This window comes from Leopardus geoffroyi, chromosome D3 (assembly GCF_018350155.1).
Source record: "Leopardus geoffroyi isolate Oge1 chromosome D3, O.geoffroyi_Oge1_pat1.0, whole genome shotgun sequence".
Taxonomy (NCBI): domain Eukaryota; kingdom Metazoa; phylum Chordata; class Mammalia; order Carnivora; family Felidae; genus Leopardus; species Leopardus geoffroyi.
In genome coordinates this window covers 43,801,625-43,820,108 of record NC_059339.1, presented here as the reverse complement: position 1 = coordinate 43,820,108, position 18,484 = coordinate 43,801,625, and the positions used below count along the sequence as shown (strand labels likewise).

Sequence of the window (18,484 nt, the reverse complement as noted above, 5' to 3'; positions counted from 1 at the left end):
AAGAGTTGTTTTCTGGGTTAGTGATTTTTTTAAAAGTCCCATGCTGGGGAAATAATGGTCATGTATAGGTGGCAAGGAGATACTATTTCCTACACATTGACACAGCAAACTATGATGACCAATGCTGCCTTGTGAGGACTCAAACCAACTTTACAAAACTCTCCACTCTTCTATAATCTGGAAATAGATATTAAGTCGATCCTGGCTCCCTCAGGAATTTAGCTTGGCATTTAGGGAGTGGGAATGTGTGTACTCTGGCATTAGGGGTCACTCTGATGCTCAGTCCCTCTGATGTTTACTAGAACATTAGTTAGGAGGGAATACAGGACAAGGCCAGAAAACAGGCCAGAGGTCCCAAAATGTAAGATAAAACACAATAAGGTGTCCTAAATAGGATTTCAATTCATTCAATCTACTATTTCAAATAACCACCATAGAATGCTTTCTAAAATTTTTCTTTTGCTAATGTGAGATTACCTTGTATTTGGAGGGCATATGTTTCAGTCGCCACACAACTCTCAATTTGTTCTGCAAGCCAAATAGTTCTGTTTTTAGAAACATGTAAACTACTGTAGTTATCTAACAAAATCAGATTAAGATATATCACTGGGTGGAGCAGGGAAGATATGTGACTTGAGACTATGAGATGGAGTAATTCCAGTTTATGAATCTGGAGAGCTTATAATGAAGATTTGGAAAGATAAGTATTAGCAAGGATAAAGAGAGACATTACATAATCAGAAATGGATTACTCTGGGCACCTGGGTGGCTTAGTCGGTTGAGCATCCGAATCTTGATTTCAGCTCAGGTCATGTTCTTGGGATTGGTTCATGGGATTGAGAGTCCCATTGGGCTCTGTGCTGACAGCACATAGCCTACTTGGGATTCTTTCTCTCCTTCTGTCTCTGCCCCTCCGCTGCTCATGCTCTCTCTTTCTCTCTCAAAGTAAATAAATAAACATTAAAAAAAAAAAAAAGAAATAGGTAACTCATCAAAAAGATGTAACAATCCTAAATGTGTATGCACCTAACAAGAGGGCATCAAAATATATGAAGCAAAAACTAATAGAACTAAACGGAAAATTCCACATTTATATAAGGAGGTATCAATACTTCTTTCTTAGAAATCAATAGAACAATTTAATAAAAAACCAATAGAATATAAAAGAACAATACCATCAATCAACTTGATCCTATTTACATTTATAGAATATTCTACCATCAGCATAATAATTTTTTCAAATGTATATGGAACGTTTACCAAAATAGACCATAGTCTGGACCATAAAGCAAATCTTAACAAATTTAAAGAATTCAAACCATACAAGAATAGGCAAATTCATAGAGACAGAAAGTAGGCTAGAGTTGCAAGAGACTGGGGGGAAGGAAGTTTTTGTTTAATAGGTTAAGAGTTTCTATTTGAAATAATTTTTAAAATTCTAGAAATAGACAGTGGTGATAGTTAAATAACCTTTCGAATGTGTGTAAAGTCATTGAATTGTACACTTAAAAATTATTAAAATGGTAAAATTTTTTATGTATCTTTTACCACAGTAGATAAAATCAGTTGGAGAAAAATTCACATACACAGTATGTTAGCTGACCAGAACAAAATTAAGCAAGAAAACAATAGAAAGATATGAGTAAAATCCTCAAATATTTGGAAGTTAAACAACACATTTCTAAAATAAACCAAGTACCAGGGTGCCTGAGTGGCTCAGTCAGTTAAGCATCTGGCTCTTGATCTTGGCTCAGGTCATGATCTCACAGTTTGTGAGTTGGAGCCCCACATCAGGCTCTGCACTGACAGTATGGAGCTTGCTTGGGATTCTCTCTCTCTTCCTCTCCCTCTGCCCCTCCCAAGCTAGTGCTTGTTTTCTCTCTCTCTCTCAAAACTAAATATTTATTTTTTTTGAAAAATGTTTATTTTGAGAGAGAGAGAGGCAGAGGGAGAGAGAGAGAGAGAAAATCCCAAGCAGACACCATGCTCAGAGTGGAACTCCACGTAGACTTTATCTCACTCTGTCTCTCTCTCTCTTAAAAATAAATAATAAACATTAAAAAATTCTTTTAAATCCTCAAAGATATATCAATTCCACACAAACTTTACCAGAAAATGGTAGAGAAAGGAACGCTTCCCAACTTATTGTATGAATCTAGCATTACCATGATAATAAAACAAGCAAAAAATATAAACAAAAGAGAAAAGGAAATAAACATAATATAAACATAGACACACACACAAAAAAACCTTTAAAATATTTGTAAATTGAATCCAGCAATATGTAGAAAGGATAATACTTCATGATAAGTTTGGGATTTACCCAAGGAATGGAAAGTTGGTTTAATATTTTACATTCTATGTAATTTACCCATATAAATACAATACAAAAGAAAAACTACACAATCATCTCAAGAGATGCAGAAAAAACATCTATTCTTGAATTTTTAGAAAGCTTATCAAATCAAAAAAAAAAAAAAAAGAAACTTCCCATCTTAGTAGAGGATACCTGTAACTCACAAAATAATGAAAAATTGAATTCTTTTCTTTATGATAAGGTACAAGGGAAGGATGTCCACCCTCATTGTCTTTATCAAACATCGTACCAGAGGGCCAACCCAGTGCAATAAGACAAGAAAAAGAAATAATATAAATACATATTGAAAGGTAAGAAAGAAATCTCTCTCTATTGACCAACAGCAAATAGAGAATGCCAAAGAATGTATAAAACAGTTATTGGATCTAATGAGTGAATTTAGGAAAGTCATAAGATTATACTTTACATATAATATGCAAACATTAATTCTACTTCTGTAAAGTAGCAAAAACTATTAGAAATTGAAATTTGAAAACTATATGATAGTATAAAAATATGAAATATTTAGGTATAATCTAACAACATATATGCTAAAAATTATAAATTATTGATGTAAGAAGTAAAAGGGGACCCAAATAAATAGAGAGTACACTGTATTCATGGATTGGAAGGCTTTTTAGAATATCAATTCTCCCCAAATTAATCTATAGTTTTAATGTAATCTCTATCAAAATCTCAGCAGAGTATTTTGCAGAGATTAGCAAGTTGATTCTAAAACTTCAGGAACAAAAGACCTACAATAGCTGCAACAATTTTGAAATGGGAAAACACACTATTTGATTCAAACTTACTATAAACCTACGGTTGTCTAAACAGTGTAATACTAGTAAAGGAAAAACATATAGATCCATTGAACAAAACAGAGAGTTTAGTTTCATACAAATTGGTCAATTGATTTTTGACAAGGTTGCCAAAGAATTCAGTGGTGAATAGTTTTTCAGCAACTGGTGATCAAACAATTTGACACCCACATGCAAAACTAAAAGAAAATTATCTTTCTGTTGTTGATTTATAATACAATTTTATTATGGTTAATTAACATACTTTGTATTATTTTATTTAAATTTGTCACGATTAGTTTTTGCTTCATGTATTTTATGTAAAGTCTCCTTATTAGGTGTGTACCGTACCTGCTTAGGATTGTTATGTCTTCTTGGTAAGTGACCATCTTCTTAATCTCTAATGGCCTTTTTTATCCTAATAATATTCCTTGTTTTGAAGCTTACATTGTCTGATATTAAAATAGTCACTCTGGCTTCCTTTTGCTTATTGTTTGCATAATACATCCTTTTCTATCCTTTTACTTTTAACCCATCTAAGTTTTTTTTTTTAATGTTTATTATTTTTGAGAGAGAGAGAGAGACAGAGAGAGAGCTAGCAGGGAAGGGGCAGAGAGAGGGAGACACAGAATCAGAAGCAGGCTCCAGGCTCTGAGCTGTCAGCACAGAGCCCGACATAGGGCTCAAACCCACAGACTGCAAGATCATGACCTGAGCTGTTGTCAGCCACCCAACTGACTGAGCCATCAAGGCACCCCAGACCTATCTAAGTTTTTATATTTAAACCGGGTTTCTTGAGATGAACATGTAGTTGTTTTTTTTTAATCCACTAGGACTACTTTGATCTTTTAATTGGTGTGTTTACTATTTACATTCAATATAATTATTGGTGTGGTTGATTTTAGGTTTACTATTTTGCTATGTATATTTTGTTCCCCTTTCCCCTCTTTTCTGCTTTCTTTTGGATAGTTTAAATAGTTTGAGTATTACACTCTATGTATTATATTTTGTTATTCTGTCTCCATTTCTATCTCTCTCTTTTTCTGTTTTTTTCTAGGGAAGAGTTTCTCAACAATAATACTATTGATATTTTGGACCAGATAATTCTTTGTTCTGTACTGCTTTTCTGTGCACTGTAGGACGTTTAGCAACATTTCTGGCCTCTACCCACCAGATGCCAGTTACACATTTCCCCCAGTGATGGCTGTCTCCAAACTGCCAATTGTCCCCTGATGGGCAAAACTATTGCAAGTTGAGAACCACTGCTCTCGATAGTAGAGTAGAAATACTTAACATTTCAGAGTCTTCTTAAGTAATGTTTTAATTTTAAGTAATATGAGAAATTTACAACCACATAAATCCCTTAATCTCTCCCCTTTATTGCATAGTTGTCGCTGTTCTAAATTAACATGCATTTAGAACCCCATCAGACATGAAAACTTTTCTTTCAATAATTACACATATTTTAAGGAACTTTTTAAAAAATGGTCTTCTATGTTTACCCAGATATTACTGTTTTTATTCTTCTTTCATTCCTAAAGTTCCAGGTTTCACCTGGTATTATTTTCCTTCAGTCTGAAGAACTTCCTTTAACATTTCTTTTAGTTGGTCATGTGTTCTCTAACTTAGTTTATCTTCTTCTGAGAATATCATTATGTCTCCTTCATTTCTGAAGGATATTTTGCTGAATGTAGAATGCTGGGTTAACGATTTTTTCCTATCATTTTAAAAATGTCATTCTATTGTCTTTTGGCCTCCATGGTTTCTGATGAGAAGTCTACCATCATTGTTAACATCATTGTTCTCCTATATGTGATATGTCATTTTTCCTTAGCTGCTTTTAAGATTTTTTCTGTATATATTTAGCTTTCAGAAGTTTGATTATAATGTGTCTGGTTGTGGTTTTCCTTGAGTTTATTCTGTTTTTGTTAACTAAACTTCTTGAATATGCAAGTTAATGTCTCTCACCAAATTTAGGAACTTTTCAGCCTTTGGTTCCTCACTTTTTTTTTCTGCACCAATTTCTTTATAGGACTCCATTGTTACAAATGTGAGACTTTTTTTTTAAATATGAAATTTATTGTCAAATTGGTTTCCATACAACACCCTGTGCTCATCCTAACAGGTGGCCTCCTCAATGCCCATCACCCACCCCCCCTCCATCCCACCCCCCCCTCCATCCCACCCCCCATCAACCCTCAGTTTATTCTCAGTTTTTAAGAGTCTCTTATGGTTTGGCTATCTCCCTCTCTAACTTTTTTTTTCCCCTTCTCCTCCCCCATGGTCTTCTGAGATGGCCAACAGGCACATGAAAAGATGCTCAATGTCACTCCTCATCAGGGAAATACAAATCAAAACCACACTCAGATATCACCTCACACTAGTCAGAGTGGCTAAAATGAACAAATCAGGAGACTATAGATGCTGGAGAGGATGTGGAAAAAAAGGTACCCTCTTGTACTGTTGGTGGGAATACAAACTGGTGCAGCCACTCTGGAAAACAGCGTGGAGGTTCCTCAAAAAATTAAAAATAGATCTACCCTATGACCCAGCAATAACACTGCTAGGAATTTACCCAAGGGATACAGGAGTGCTGATGCATAAGGGCACTTATACCCCCATGTTTATAGCAGCACTTTCAACAATAGCCAAATTATGGAAAGAGCCTACATGTCCATAAACTGATGAATGGATAAAGAAATTGTGGTTTATATACACAATAGAATACTACTTGGCAATGAGAAAGAATGAAATATGGCCTTTTGTAGCAACGTGGATGGAATGGGAGAGCGCTATGCTAAGTGAAATAAGTCATACAGAGAAAGACAGATACAAATGTGAGACTTTTGATATAGTCCCATGACTCCCTGAAATTCAATTCCATTTTTTTCTCTTTGTTCTTCAGAATCTATCTTTAAGTCCACTCTTTTCTCTGTCATCTTTCCTTCTGCTTTTGAGCTCAACCAGTAAAATTTAAATTTCAAAGATTGTATGTTTTAAAACTGTTTTGTTCTTTTTTTGTAATTTAATTTTTTTGCTGAGAACTTTACCTGTCAAAAATTTTATTTAATGTGTGTTTACCTTTACTTCACGGAGCTTATTTTAGTATCTCTTGTTTTAAAGTCTTTGTCTTATAATTTCAGCATCTGTGTCATCTTAGGGTTTGCACCTGTTCATTGTCTTTCCCTGAAGAATTGGTCACATTTCTTAGTTCTTTGCTTATCAGGTAATTTTGGAATGTATTCTGAACTTTTTAAATATTAAATTGTGTAGATATGAATACTGTTAAAATACTCTAAGGGATATCATCATCATTCATCATCATCATCATATCATTATCATCAATGTTTTAGCAAGTGGTCAATCCAGTTAGCTTCAGACTATAAATTTTTAAAATCACTTTCTAGACAGCAGGCAAACGTCTAGGGTGTGCAACGTCTTGCTCAGAACTCTCCATCAAGAATGCAGATCCTTCATGCCCCCAGGAACTCCAGACTTCCCCATGCTGGAGTCTGAGCGTCTCTCAGCCCATGGCTGCTGGGCTGCCTGCACCAACTTCTTGTGCACTAAAAAGGGAATTCTACTGTTTGCTGAGATTATATTGTGCCAGGTGATTCTAATCTGGTTCAGCATCTCAACGCCAGGATACTCTTCTCTGTTGGTGGTTGAGATGGTCTGTGCTGAGATATTCTTTGTCATTTACATATGTGATCTACACACCAAGATACAGTTCATTCACTGGCCTTGGACTAATTTCTCCTGAGCCTTCATTGCAGCCATCCTCTACCTGATCACCTCCATTGTTGTCCTTGCCGAGAGAGGAGATCAGTCTATAAATCATTGCAGGGTCACTGGGCCTCATCCCTACGTGCCCTTGAGGTAATAAAGACATACAGCAACCCGAAATGACTGTGCAGATGTTCAGTGTCGGTGGACTCCCTTTATTTCTCTTTGATCTCTGGTTGGTGGTTTAATTCTTAGTTCAATTCTCAAAGCTTTTGCTATGCAGCTTTGGGTCTGTCCTATGCATATGCAGCTCAAGAATAAACTAGAATCCGGTATAGTTTTTTACACAGTATTAAGGCATCCTCTTCACTTCACCTCTTTCCAGGTTTCCTCCTATGCTTTCTGCCCCCACAGAGACCCCTTTTCCCAGTTCTTTTGTGCAGAAAGGAGAGATTTCTTTTTAGAGGTTTAACTGCTTATATCACGGCTGCTGAGCATTTCTGCACATGGGGCCCACCCTTGGGACAAAGCCACTGGAAAAAGGGTGGAGGGAAGGAGCACATGGGTGGCTCAGTTGGTTAAGCCTTCGACTTTGGCTCAGGTCACGATCTCGAGGTCTATGAGTTTGAGACCCACATTGGGCTCTGTGCTGACAGCTCAGATCCTGGAGCCTGCTTCAGATTCTGTGTCCCACTCTCTGCCCCTCCCCTGCTCTCACTCTGTCTTTCTCTCTCTCAAAAATAAATTAATAGTAAAAAAATTTTTGAAAAGACAAAAGAAAGAAAAGCAAATGTGTTGCTTCTCAAGTTTTGACTCCACTTCACAATCTGCCTGATTTCCATTTATGTTTAAGAGTCCTCATGGGGCGCCTGGGTGGCTCAGTTGGTTGAACGTCGACTTCGGCTCAGATCATGATCTCATAGTTCGTGGGTTTGAGCCCCGCGTCTGGCTCTGTGCTGACAGCTCAGAGCCCGGAGCCTGCTTCTGATTCTGTGTCTCCCTCTCTCTGTGCCCCTCCCCCACTCACAGTCTGTCTCTCCTTCAAAAATATAATAAACATTAAAAAAAATTTTTTTTAAAGAGTCCTCAGGTCATTGTTTTTGTGTATTTTGTCCAGAGCTTTTTAGTTGTAATCAGAGAGATGGGCCACAGTGGGTGCAGTCTCATTTGGTCAGAATTGGAAGCCACATTTTGAGAGTAGATGTAAGAAATACATTTCTTTAGGATGTTTGTAATGATATATAAAATTAATATAATGGAAGAGTAAGGTCTTGGAGATCACACAGCCCAATGGAACTCCCTCAATAGTTGCCTGGGGTAGGAAGAGGGTAAGGGTGCTAAGTATAGACAACACCAATCAAGTATATTCTTAAAATAACTGACCAAATCAGAATTCAAGCATTCTAGTTATGCTGAGACATCTTGATGCCCTTTCTCATACTCTTCTTCAGTGGGTAGTTTGCACAAACATCCTTTAGTGATGTCTAGGATAGTGATTTAGAAATTGTGCTATTCAGAACTTTAGGCATTCCATAGAGCCTGTTCAAGGCCAAAGTAGTGGGGAGAGGGTATACTCTCTGAAACCACTCCCTGCTTCAATTAGAGCAGTACACTTTTATCTGTTTTTCATATCAGACTGTGTCATAACATGTCATAACAACTAAGATTTACATTGGTAAAAAGCAAAAAAAGAATCATAGAAAGCCACCAGTTTGTGGTAAAGATCCTGGGACTGATTAGCAGTTGGCCATAGGTAATGGTGCTTTACAACTCTTCTCTGATGCTCCTCTAGATAGGAAGTACTGAGGACTTGTCAGGGATTGCCTGGGGCACTAGGGAGGGCTCCACGGTAAAGTGTTTCTGCTTCCCTAATTTAAAGTTGTGGTCTGAATCCTAGAAAATACTTTAGCTGTCATTAGCTTTTGTGCTTTTCTCCCACACTGCCATAGCAAACTAGCTTTGGTTGACAACTTAAAGTTATCAAACCAAGATGATACTGACCTATTTTATCCCTTTGGAGAATATTTGTGTTTCATGAGAATCTTGAGAATGGCAAATACTTAACACAAATTGTTTTAATACTTGCATTTAAGGTATCAGGCCAGTAGGGGAAGATACTCTTCCTCGGGTGTCTTATAATACCCAGGTTATATAAAGTAAGTCAAACAATCATGGACCCACACCTCAGGGTTAGGAAAATGGCTGAGTAATGATAGCATTTAATAGTTCTTCTCCCAACTTTCTATTAAATATTCACTAAGTAGTACCAAAAGATGAAAATGCACAACAAACTCCCAAAGACTAAAAGTCAATCATAAAAGACATTTCTGGAAATATTCCTATTATTAAATTTTCAATAGTGCCAAATTAAGAAACAGAATTGATATCTCAAGCACACAGCATCTTTTGAAGGAAAGAACAGCCAGAAAATAGGTAGAAAGAATTCTGTGTCATACTTCCCCATGATTTCCCTCACGACTGCCCATAGTTTGGGAACACAGAGCTTCACTGATGAGAAAGATAGGCAGCCATGGCCTTCACTGTGTGGAAACAGACTTCTGAACAGAGTCCCTTCCTTTCATAAGTGTCTCTCTTAATTAATTCAGTTTCTATAATCCCTAGCACAGAGTAAAGCTAGGATAAAGAGAATCAATATCTTGGTATATTTAATCCTCTCAAAAGTAAAGAATTTCAGGTCAGGTAGAGGACCTGACATTCACCACTCGATGTCATTAAAGAGGAGTCAATACAGTTAAATTCTCTATGTTAAACATCCTCTTTCTAATAGAGAATCAGGAAGTGATTCTATCTCATTTCAGAGGAAACACATAAGATAAATGCCTGTTAAGCAATAAAAACTGGAATAGGCCTGTGCATATTGAATCACAGACTATTAGAGAAGGAGAGTCAATCAGTACCTAAGTTAGATGAGGGAAGTAAACAGCAAAACTCCTCACCTTATCTTTTTTCAAACTCTGGGCCTAGATATTTTTTTCCCACCTCCAAGTTGAGAAAATTGTGAAAGGAGTGGGACCTATGGAATACATTAAAAAAATTTTTTTTTTAACGTTTATTTATTTTTGAGAAGAGAGAGACAGAGCATGAGCGGGGGAGGAGAGAGAAAGAGTGAGATACAGAATCTGAAACAGGCTCCAGGCTCTGAGTTGTCAGCACAGAGCCTGACACAGGGCTCGAACTCATGGACTGCGAGATCATGACCTGAGCCGAAGTCGGACGCTTAACCAACTGAGCCACCCTGGCACCCCCCACCCCATGGAATACATTTTTGCATGCAAGACAAGAGAAATAATCTAAGAGGTTTTAAAAAGTTTTCATCTTCATCTACTACTGATTTACTACAGGAACAGGAAAAAATATTAGAAAGCTTTAAAAAAAAAAACATGTCCATTGAGAATGAATAGATAAACAAAATGAATATATATGTATATGAGTATATATGTATAATGAAATATTATTTAGCCTTAAAAAGGAATGACATTCTTACATATGGTACAATATAGATGAAGACATTATGTGAAGTGAAATAAGTCAGACACAAAAGAACTGATGTTACATGATTCCACTTGTATGAGGTACCTAGAATAGTTAAATTCACAGAGACAAAATGTAGAATAATGGTTTCCAGGGGCTCAGAGGATGAGGGAATGGGAAGTGGTTGTTTAATGGATATAGAATTTCAATTTGAAAAGATGGAAAGTTCTGGAGATGGATGGATGGTTGCACAACAATGTGAGTATACTTAATATCATTTTACTGTACACCTAAAAATGGTTAAAATGGGGGGTGCCTGGGTGGCTCAGTCAGTTAAGTGTCCAACTCTTAATTTTGGCTCAGGTCATGATCTCTCAGTTTGTGGGATTGAGCCCCACATCTGGGCTTGGGATTTTCTCTCTTCTCCTCTCTCTCTGCCCCTCCCCTGCTCTCTCTCTCTTAAAATAAACAAACATTTAAAAAAAATTTTTAAGACTAAAATGTGAAATTTTATGTTATATATATTTTACTGCAATAAAAAATGTCACAAAATGTATAAAACTAAAGAAGTCAGTCACAAAAAAGTACGTACTATATGATGCCATTCCTGTGAAATTCTAAAACATGTAACCTAATCCTTTTTTTATAAGTTTTATCTATTTATTTTAAGAGAGAGAGCATGAGTGGGGGAGGGACAGAAAAAGAGAGAGTGAGAGAATCCCAAGTAGGCTCCATGCTTTCAGTGCAGAGCCTGATGTGGGGCTCAATCCCACAAATCATGAGATCATGACCTGAGCTGAAATTAAGTCAGTTGCTTAACTGATCGAGCCACCCAGGTGCCCCAACACATAACCTAACCTAATGGTAATAGAATTAGTCTATGGTGATCGAAATCAGAATATTAATTAACCTTGGTGAGGGATTTATGGATAGGGAGAATGAGGAAACAGTTGGGAGTGTTGAAAGTATTCTATAGTTGATTTGAGTATTGTTCACATGAGTGCATTTTATGTAAACTCTATTGAGTTGTACACACAATGTTTGTCCATTATACTAGATATAAGTTATGTCTTAAAAAAATCTGTGTCTATGAAATACAGGCTATTAAAAAATAGAGCAGGCCAAATTGAAATAAAAACAGATTAGGGTGAGAAGAAAACAAACTAGAAAAGGCTTCAAGGAACCCAAAATTTAGAAATGCAGTAACTCAAATAGAATCCATTCTGGAATCAGTATATAGCCGACTTCTTGGTGCAGAAAATCAAATCAGTGTTTCAGAATAAAAACTTGAGAAGCTTTCCCAGAATGTAGAAGACCAAAGAAATAGAGGTGAGGACAAAGATGAGATCCTAATTACCAAGAGTTGTTCCAAAAGAAGAAAATAAGATAAATGGAGCATGTGCAGTAAACTTAGACAAAAATTTTACTTTACTTGGGTAAAGAAAGACCTGAGTCTTTTAAGGTGTTCTCTTTTTCAGGAAAAATAAAATTATGACAAGAGATCCATCTCTAGAATTATCCCAGTGAAGGTTTTGAATTTCAGGAATCCTACAAGAGCTAAGTAAGAAAATGCTGCCAGTAGAGCAGCAAGACACAGGTTGGTCTTCTAATTTCCTCAGTAGCACTAAGTCTAAAAAAGTCTAAAAGAGTAAATCTAATTAATTTTTAAGGCAAAAATTTGTGGACCCAAAAAACTGCCTATCCATGTTTTCACTGATGTGTGAGGAACAACAGACATTGTTAGAGATATGCTAGATCTCACCTAAGTATTCTTCATTTTAAAATTATTTAAGGTTTTACTTTAGACGACTCAAAAATTAGTAAAAATTAAAATGCAAGAAAACAGATTCTCTACAAGGACTGGAAACAAATATAGAAGTCAAACATACAGAAATAAATCAAATTGTTATAATGTAGTTACAAACCTGAAGATAATATTGTCAAACTTGAAAAAAAGGATTGTAGTATTTTCAGAAAAGAAGGCGGAAAGATAAAGTTGGGCAGAAAATGTGCCAAGTTTCCTGTGCAAATAGGAAGTTCTCAAAAGTTAGTTTTATTCTTAAAATTTGTAATCATAAAAATGCATACTCAGCATTATGTTTAAAGATAACTATTAGTAGACTAAAAATAAGAAATCTTTATTCCAAAATCCAAACCACTGCAGAAGCAAAAGGAAAAATAAGTTCAAGATTATATAGAAAAATATAGGAAGCAAAGACCATGACTAAGTAGGAAATTTAAAAAAGAAAAAATGAATGAAAGCCATGATACCTATGAGACTTTCTTTTAAAAAAATATTGTAGAGACCATATAACTGAAAGAAGAATCAAAATAAATAGGAGGGACTTGTGTATGAAAGTATTAATTGCAGCATTGTTTGTAATAGCAAGATTGGTACCAACTTAAATGTCTATTAGTAAGGTACTAAATAAATTGTTGTGCATGTAACAAGTGAACTACTCTACAGTAGTTAAAAAGAATGAGTTTTATATTTACTGATACAGAACAAAATCTAAGGCACATTGTCAAGATGGGGCGGCGGGGGGGGGGGTGGGAAGCAAGGCAGAGAAAAGTCTATATAACAAATATGATTGTGTACCTATGGAAAGAATACAAGAAACTGAACAGCTGTTCCCTTTTGTGTTAAGGAACTAGTGGCTTCTGGACAGAGGTGGCAGGAAGAATTACTTTTCATTATGTACCATGTTGTATCTTTTGGATTTATATGTCATATGCAAGTATTAACTATCCAAAAAATAATTATGTAAAATTTACAGAATATGGATTGGAATAAGAACTCCTTCTTGACCCCTGTAAGTACTTAAATTCACTGTATGTGTATGATGCTGAAGTTGCTATATTTGGCTTAGGTACCGGGAGAAGTAGAAAAAATCAGTTCATGGACAGAGGAAAAAGAATAAAATAGACCGACAAGAAGCAGAGATGAGAACCATTTTGGCTTGGAAAGACTAGAGAGTATCATTGGTTCCTCAGAGTTTCTCAATTCTTTTGTTCTATTTTATTTTTTCATATTTTCCAAAATTTTAAAAATAAGTATGTACTATTTTTATAATGAAAAGTATGATTGTTGCTTTTAAAGTCCTAGCCTATGCCCTAGGGAATGAATAAAGCAGCAATGACAAGAGCACATAAACCAAAACAAATGTATAAATTCAACTAGCAGAATATTTATACTGTCTGCAAAAGAAGGGGTGTGGGGTAAAGGGCATATATAGAGTGTATACGGGTAATATTTATATGTTGATGGGTGGGTATGAGGAATCAGTGCCTCTATTCCAGTTACAGAGATTTTAGGGAAAATGTTATATTTCAGGAGGGCTTGAAATGATGGAAGAGAGATAAAAATAGTGAAATGTCAGAAAGACATTTTTCTCTTTCTAGGTGTTTGGTATGGAAGTCAAAGTTGAGACTGAAGAGGAGTGATAAAAATTGTGACAAATAAAAAAGGGAAGTAAATATGGGATGATGAGCCTATTGATGCCAAAAAAGGCAATTCTCCAATTTAAGGGCACCAAAGAGGAAGATATAAGAACCTAAAAGGCAGTGGGTCAGAAAGCACACTTAAGTCTAAGGACTCAGTGGAGTGGTGCTGGGTAGGAGGGTGAAATTTGGATGGGAGGCTGTTGCAAAAAATGAGAGAGTATGTGACCATCTGTATGCATCTGTTATTATCTCCTTGATCTAAGCTTCCCTCTCTTACTGTGGTCATGCACCCACATCTCAGGGGTTCCACAAATGTAACAGTCCCCGTCCTTGGAAAAAATTGTACTATCAGTTATTTGCATGCTTGAGCTTGTGAGTGTGGTATCAGTAGGGTCCCCAAGATGGCAATGACACAGAGCAGGAAAGTAATTGTTTTACAGAAATCTGTTTCTTTCTATTTCTGCATTCTGTTTCTAGGGTCAATGCAAGTATATTTGCAGTTGAATGGAACAGAGCTTCTAGGAAATAAAAAACAGATGTTGGAGGAAGGCATTCAGGGTGAGTCAGGAGAAGCCCTTAAGGCACTCTGTGCTCACGGCTGGCCCTACACTTTTCCTTGCTTTTATCTCGATAGATGCTGGAATTCCCAACTCTGCCTAGGCTGCACCAAGGCTGTAGTGGATTTAAAAATGTCAAACTACACTGACTCCCAAGCCTGAATGTCCTGTGGAAAGAAAAGAATAGTTTGGCTGATCTCATAAAGAGTATCCTTAGGCAAAGGAACATATTCTTCCTGATTCACTTCTCAGATGTAGAGAAATATGGACATATAAACTACTTTGGGGTAAATATTAAGCATATAAAACCAAGTTCTTAAAACTGAACCTAAATTTTTACAACTTTCTGTTTATTAAAGTAGTTCAGAATCAAGTGAAATCATTTTACATTAAAGAAAACTTTAATGCTATTTTGGAAAGTTGTATTAAATATAGTAAGTATCAAACTTGTTTGGAAATTTTAGCTAAAGTTTCTATAGGAACTTAGCCACATCACATTCTTAACACATTTGTGGTATGCATTTTTGAAATTACTTGCAATTTACGGTACTGAATTATAATTGATATGCAATTTACACTATGTACCTGATTATTGGAACATTTTTTAGACAGCATAAGACATGATTACGCACTAAATTGAGAAAATATAAAAATACATGTAAAAATGTATTTATATGGGAATATAACTTCATAATACTTTTTAAAATCCAGAAGCATTCATTAATTTGTTTAAAAAGCCTTTACATTTCTTTTTTTTTTTTTTAATGTTTAGTTATTTTTGAGAGGCGGGGGAGAGGCAGAGAGAGAGGGAGAGAGTGGATCCAAATGGGCTCTGCGCTGACAGCAGACAGCCTGATGTGGGGCTTGGACTCACGAACTGCAAGATCATGACCTGAGCCAAAGTTGGACATAACCAACTGAGCCACCCAGGTGCCCCTACATTTCTTTTGAATAAAGGTTTTGTTGAAAACAGTAAACATGCGTTAATTGTCATTCTTTTACAATACTTCATTATGGACAGCTTCCTTGTATCGTGGGAAATACAAAAAGTATGAAAGGTACTCCAAATACATATCTATATACATATTTATGAATGATTCTTTGCCTGAAACCCAACTGTTTGGTTATTTATTGCTGACAAACAGCCCCAAAACTTAACGGCTGAAATTAGCAATCATTTTATTATTTCTTCATGATTCTACTGTGTGGGCAGTGGTTGGAGGGATTAGCTTGTTTCTGTTACATGTGGTGTCATCTGGGCCTTTCAGATGGCTAGGGGCTGATGGAATGGCTTGACTTGGGTCATAAGTCTGGAGTCTGTTTTCAGGGTCTGCTGGATTCCTGTTGCCCTCCATGTGATTTCTTCATGTGGTTAGTTAGCATGGGTTTCCTCACACCAAGATGAGCTCAGTTTAGTTGGATATCCCAGAGCACTAAACTGTTGGTTGCCAGGCAGACTCTCAAAGTTGGGCCTGATACTGGCACAATGCCATTTTTGCTGCATTCTGTTGGTTAGAACAGCTCACAAGGCCCCAGCCCAGATTCAGTGTAGGAGGTAACTCCAGGAGGCCATGCATCCTGGGAGACATGGTTCACTGGGGACCATCTTTGGAAGCTAGCTACCACATCAATGCTTATGAAAGAAATTCCATAAACATAAAACTGAGTCTCTTTCCTACAAAATAATCAAAAGCAAAAGAATGCTGAACTTAACTGCCTTTCACTATTCACAAGTCTACACTCAAACCTTTCTGATTTTTCCATGATTTCTCCCAAATATGCCACAAATTGTTTCAGCACTACAGTCTCTTCATTGGGTCCTAGCATGAGTCTCGTCTAAATTAAATGTTTCCAGATGTTTGAATTCCCAAAACAGAAAAATTAAGATATAACTAGCTTTATGTGTTTCCATAGAGATGCTAACTCTGTAAGTTTAAATTTCCAAGTAAGAATACTAAAAACTGTGCCATTTACTATTACTCTTGCTTCTTAAAGGAGAGGACATTTAATTAAAAAAAAAAATAGTAAAGAATTTCAGACTGAATGACAGTCTTAAATTAGAAGTGCTTACTTTATAAAACATATTATAATAATATGTCTTTATTCTCATTTTGTTGCATGCAGGTCAGGAAAACTCCACCAAGAAGTACCACTGGTTCTTGGACCCAGTGTTTAGAAACCTATAGTTAAGCCACTGTTATTGAACATTGTCAGGGTCCTTTTTATTCTGAACCTTGCTGAAATCATTTCACATTTTTGCCTAGGAACTATGATCATACTGCAAATTTTATTTACATAGAATCATTTAAATCTGTGCTAATGTAAATAATACAGTTGTGAAATACTTATTATTGTACTAGGGTTGGATAGTGTTAGCATACTCAGCTGTTAAGAATGGGGACTCTGGAATTTGACTGCCTCTGTTCCAATCTGGATCTGTCATGATCTTGAGCAAGTAACAGATCTTTCTACACCTCAGTTTCCCCATCTATGATGTAGGTATAATCATAGCAGAAATCTTTTGAAGTTTTAATTAGATTCTATGTAAAAATGCATAGAGTAACTCCTAGCACATGGAAATGCTCAGTATGTATAATATTATATTCTTATATATACAAATCAGTATTTTGCATTTGCACTTAGGATTTTAATATATACCTTTAAAAAAAAATTTTTTTTTAATGTTTATTTATTTTTGAGACAGAGAGAGACAGAGCATGAACGGGGGAGGGTCAGAGAGAGAGGGAGACACAGAATCTGAAGCAGGCTCCAGGCTCTGAGCTATCTGCACAGAGCCCAATGCAGGGCTCGAACTCACGGAGTGTGAGATCATGACCTGAGCCGAAGTCGGACGCTCAACTGACTGAGCCACCCAGGCGCCCCTCTTAATATATACTTTAAGGATCACCTCAAATATCCACAATGCAGGCTACTTGGGTGGCTCAGTCAGTTAAGTGTCCAACTTTGGCTCAGGTCATGATCTGACAGCTTGTGGGTTTGAGCCCTGCTTCGGGCTCTGCACTGACAGCTCAGAGCCTGGAGCTGCTTCAGATTCTGCGTCTCCCTCTCTCTCTGCCCCTCCCCTGCTCATGCTCAGTCTCTCTTTCTCTCTCTCTCAAAAATAAATAAACGTTAAAAAAATAAAAAAAATATATCCACAACGCTGTTGAAGATATTAGCCACAATTACACAATAGAATTTTGTTTCATTTCATTTAAATATTTATTTATTTATTCTGAGGTTGGGGAGGGGCAGAGAGAGAGAGAGAGAGAGAGAGAATCCCAAGCAGCCTCCACACTCAGCACAGAGTCTGACTCAAGGCTCGATCTCATGACCTGAGCTGAGATCAAGAGTCAGAGGCTTAACTGACTGAGCCACCCAGGCGCTCCTACACAATAGAATTTTAAAGTTGGAAAGGAACTTTAATGTCATATGATTTCACCCTGTTATAGGTGAGGACTTTTATATTTTAAAAAAACATATAGAATCCATCTATCTTCTGGTAAAAGACAACTAGTCAGGGGTTACAATCAGATTAACTTTATAGGGAAGTAAAATATATAGGCCCCACATATATTTCTAGTAGCTTTGCCAGATTGCTTTTAAATTCCACTTATATTTATCAGTGCCACTTATGTATTGTCTTAGCTACTCGTACTTTTTCATGTGTCCAATGGAAAGCAATATAATACTCACAGTTCTCCGAGAAACAACAAAATTCCAAAGAATACCTAAAAATGGTAATAAAAAAGGACAAGCAGAGTTTAGAAAATTTATTTTAGGGCAACTGCCAGATTTATTTTAAGCCCTCTGCTTAAAAATAAATTTAATTCACATGACCAGCTTAAAATACTGGATGAAGCCAAGAAGTCACTGCAAAAGCATTTAATAAAATACCTGAATTTTGTTTAGTTGTCCTTTGTTATGATTTTTGTGAAGACTTACTTCCTATCTTGATTTGTACAATGGCTTTTATATCTAAATATTTCTTGTATGTAATAAAGTGAAAATAGACATTTTTCAAACAATGTAACATTTTCCTAACCTCTGACTCACTGCAGAAAGTTGGTGGGCCGATCCGATGCTGTACAATGTTCTTTTTTTATATA

The 18,484-nt window shown here is 36.3% G+C and overlaps 1 long non-coding RNA gene across 1 annotated transcript; it reads left to right on the top strand.

Moving 5' to 3' along the window:
* The first annotated feature begins 12,928 nt into the window (after positions 1–12,928).
* LOC123587897 lies at positions 12,929–15,184 on the top strand. The gene is made up of 3 exons (XR_006707594.1): positions 12,929–13,187; positions 13,777–14,662; positions 15,148–15,184. It is a non-coding gene; the product is annotated as an uncharacterized LOC123587897 (long non-coding RNA).
* Positions 15,185–18,484: the final 3,300 nt, after the last annotated feature.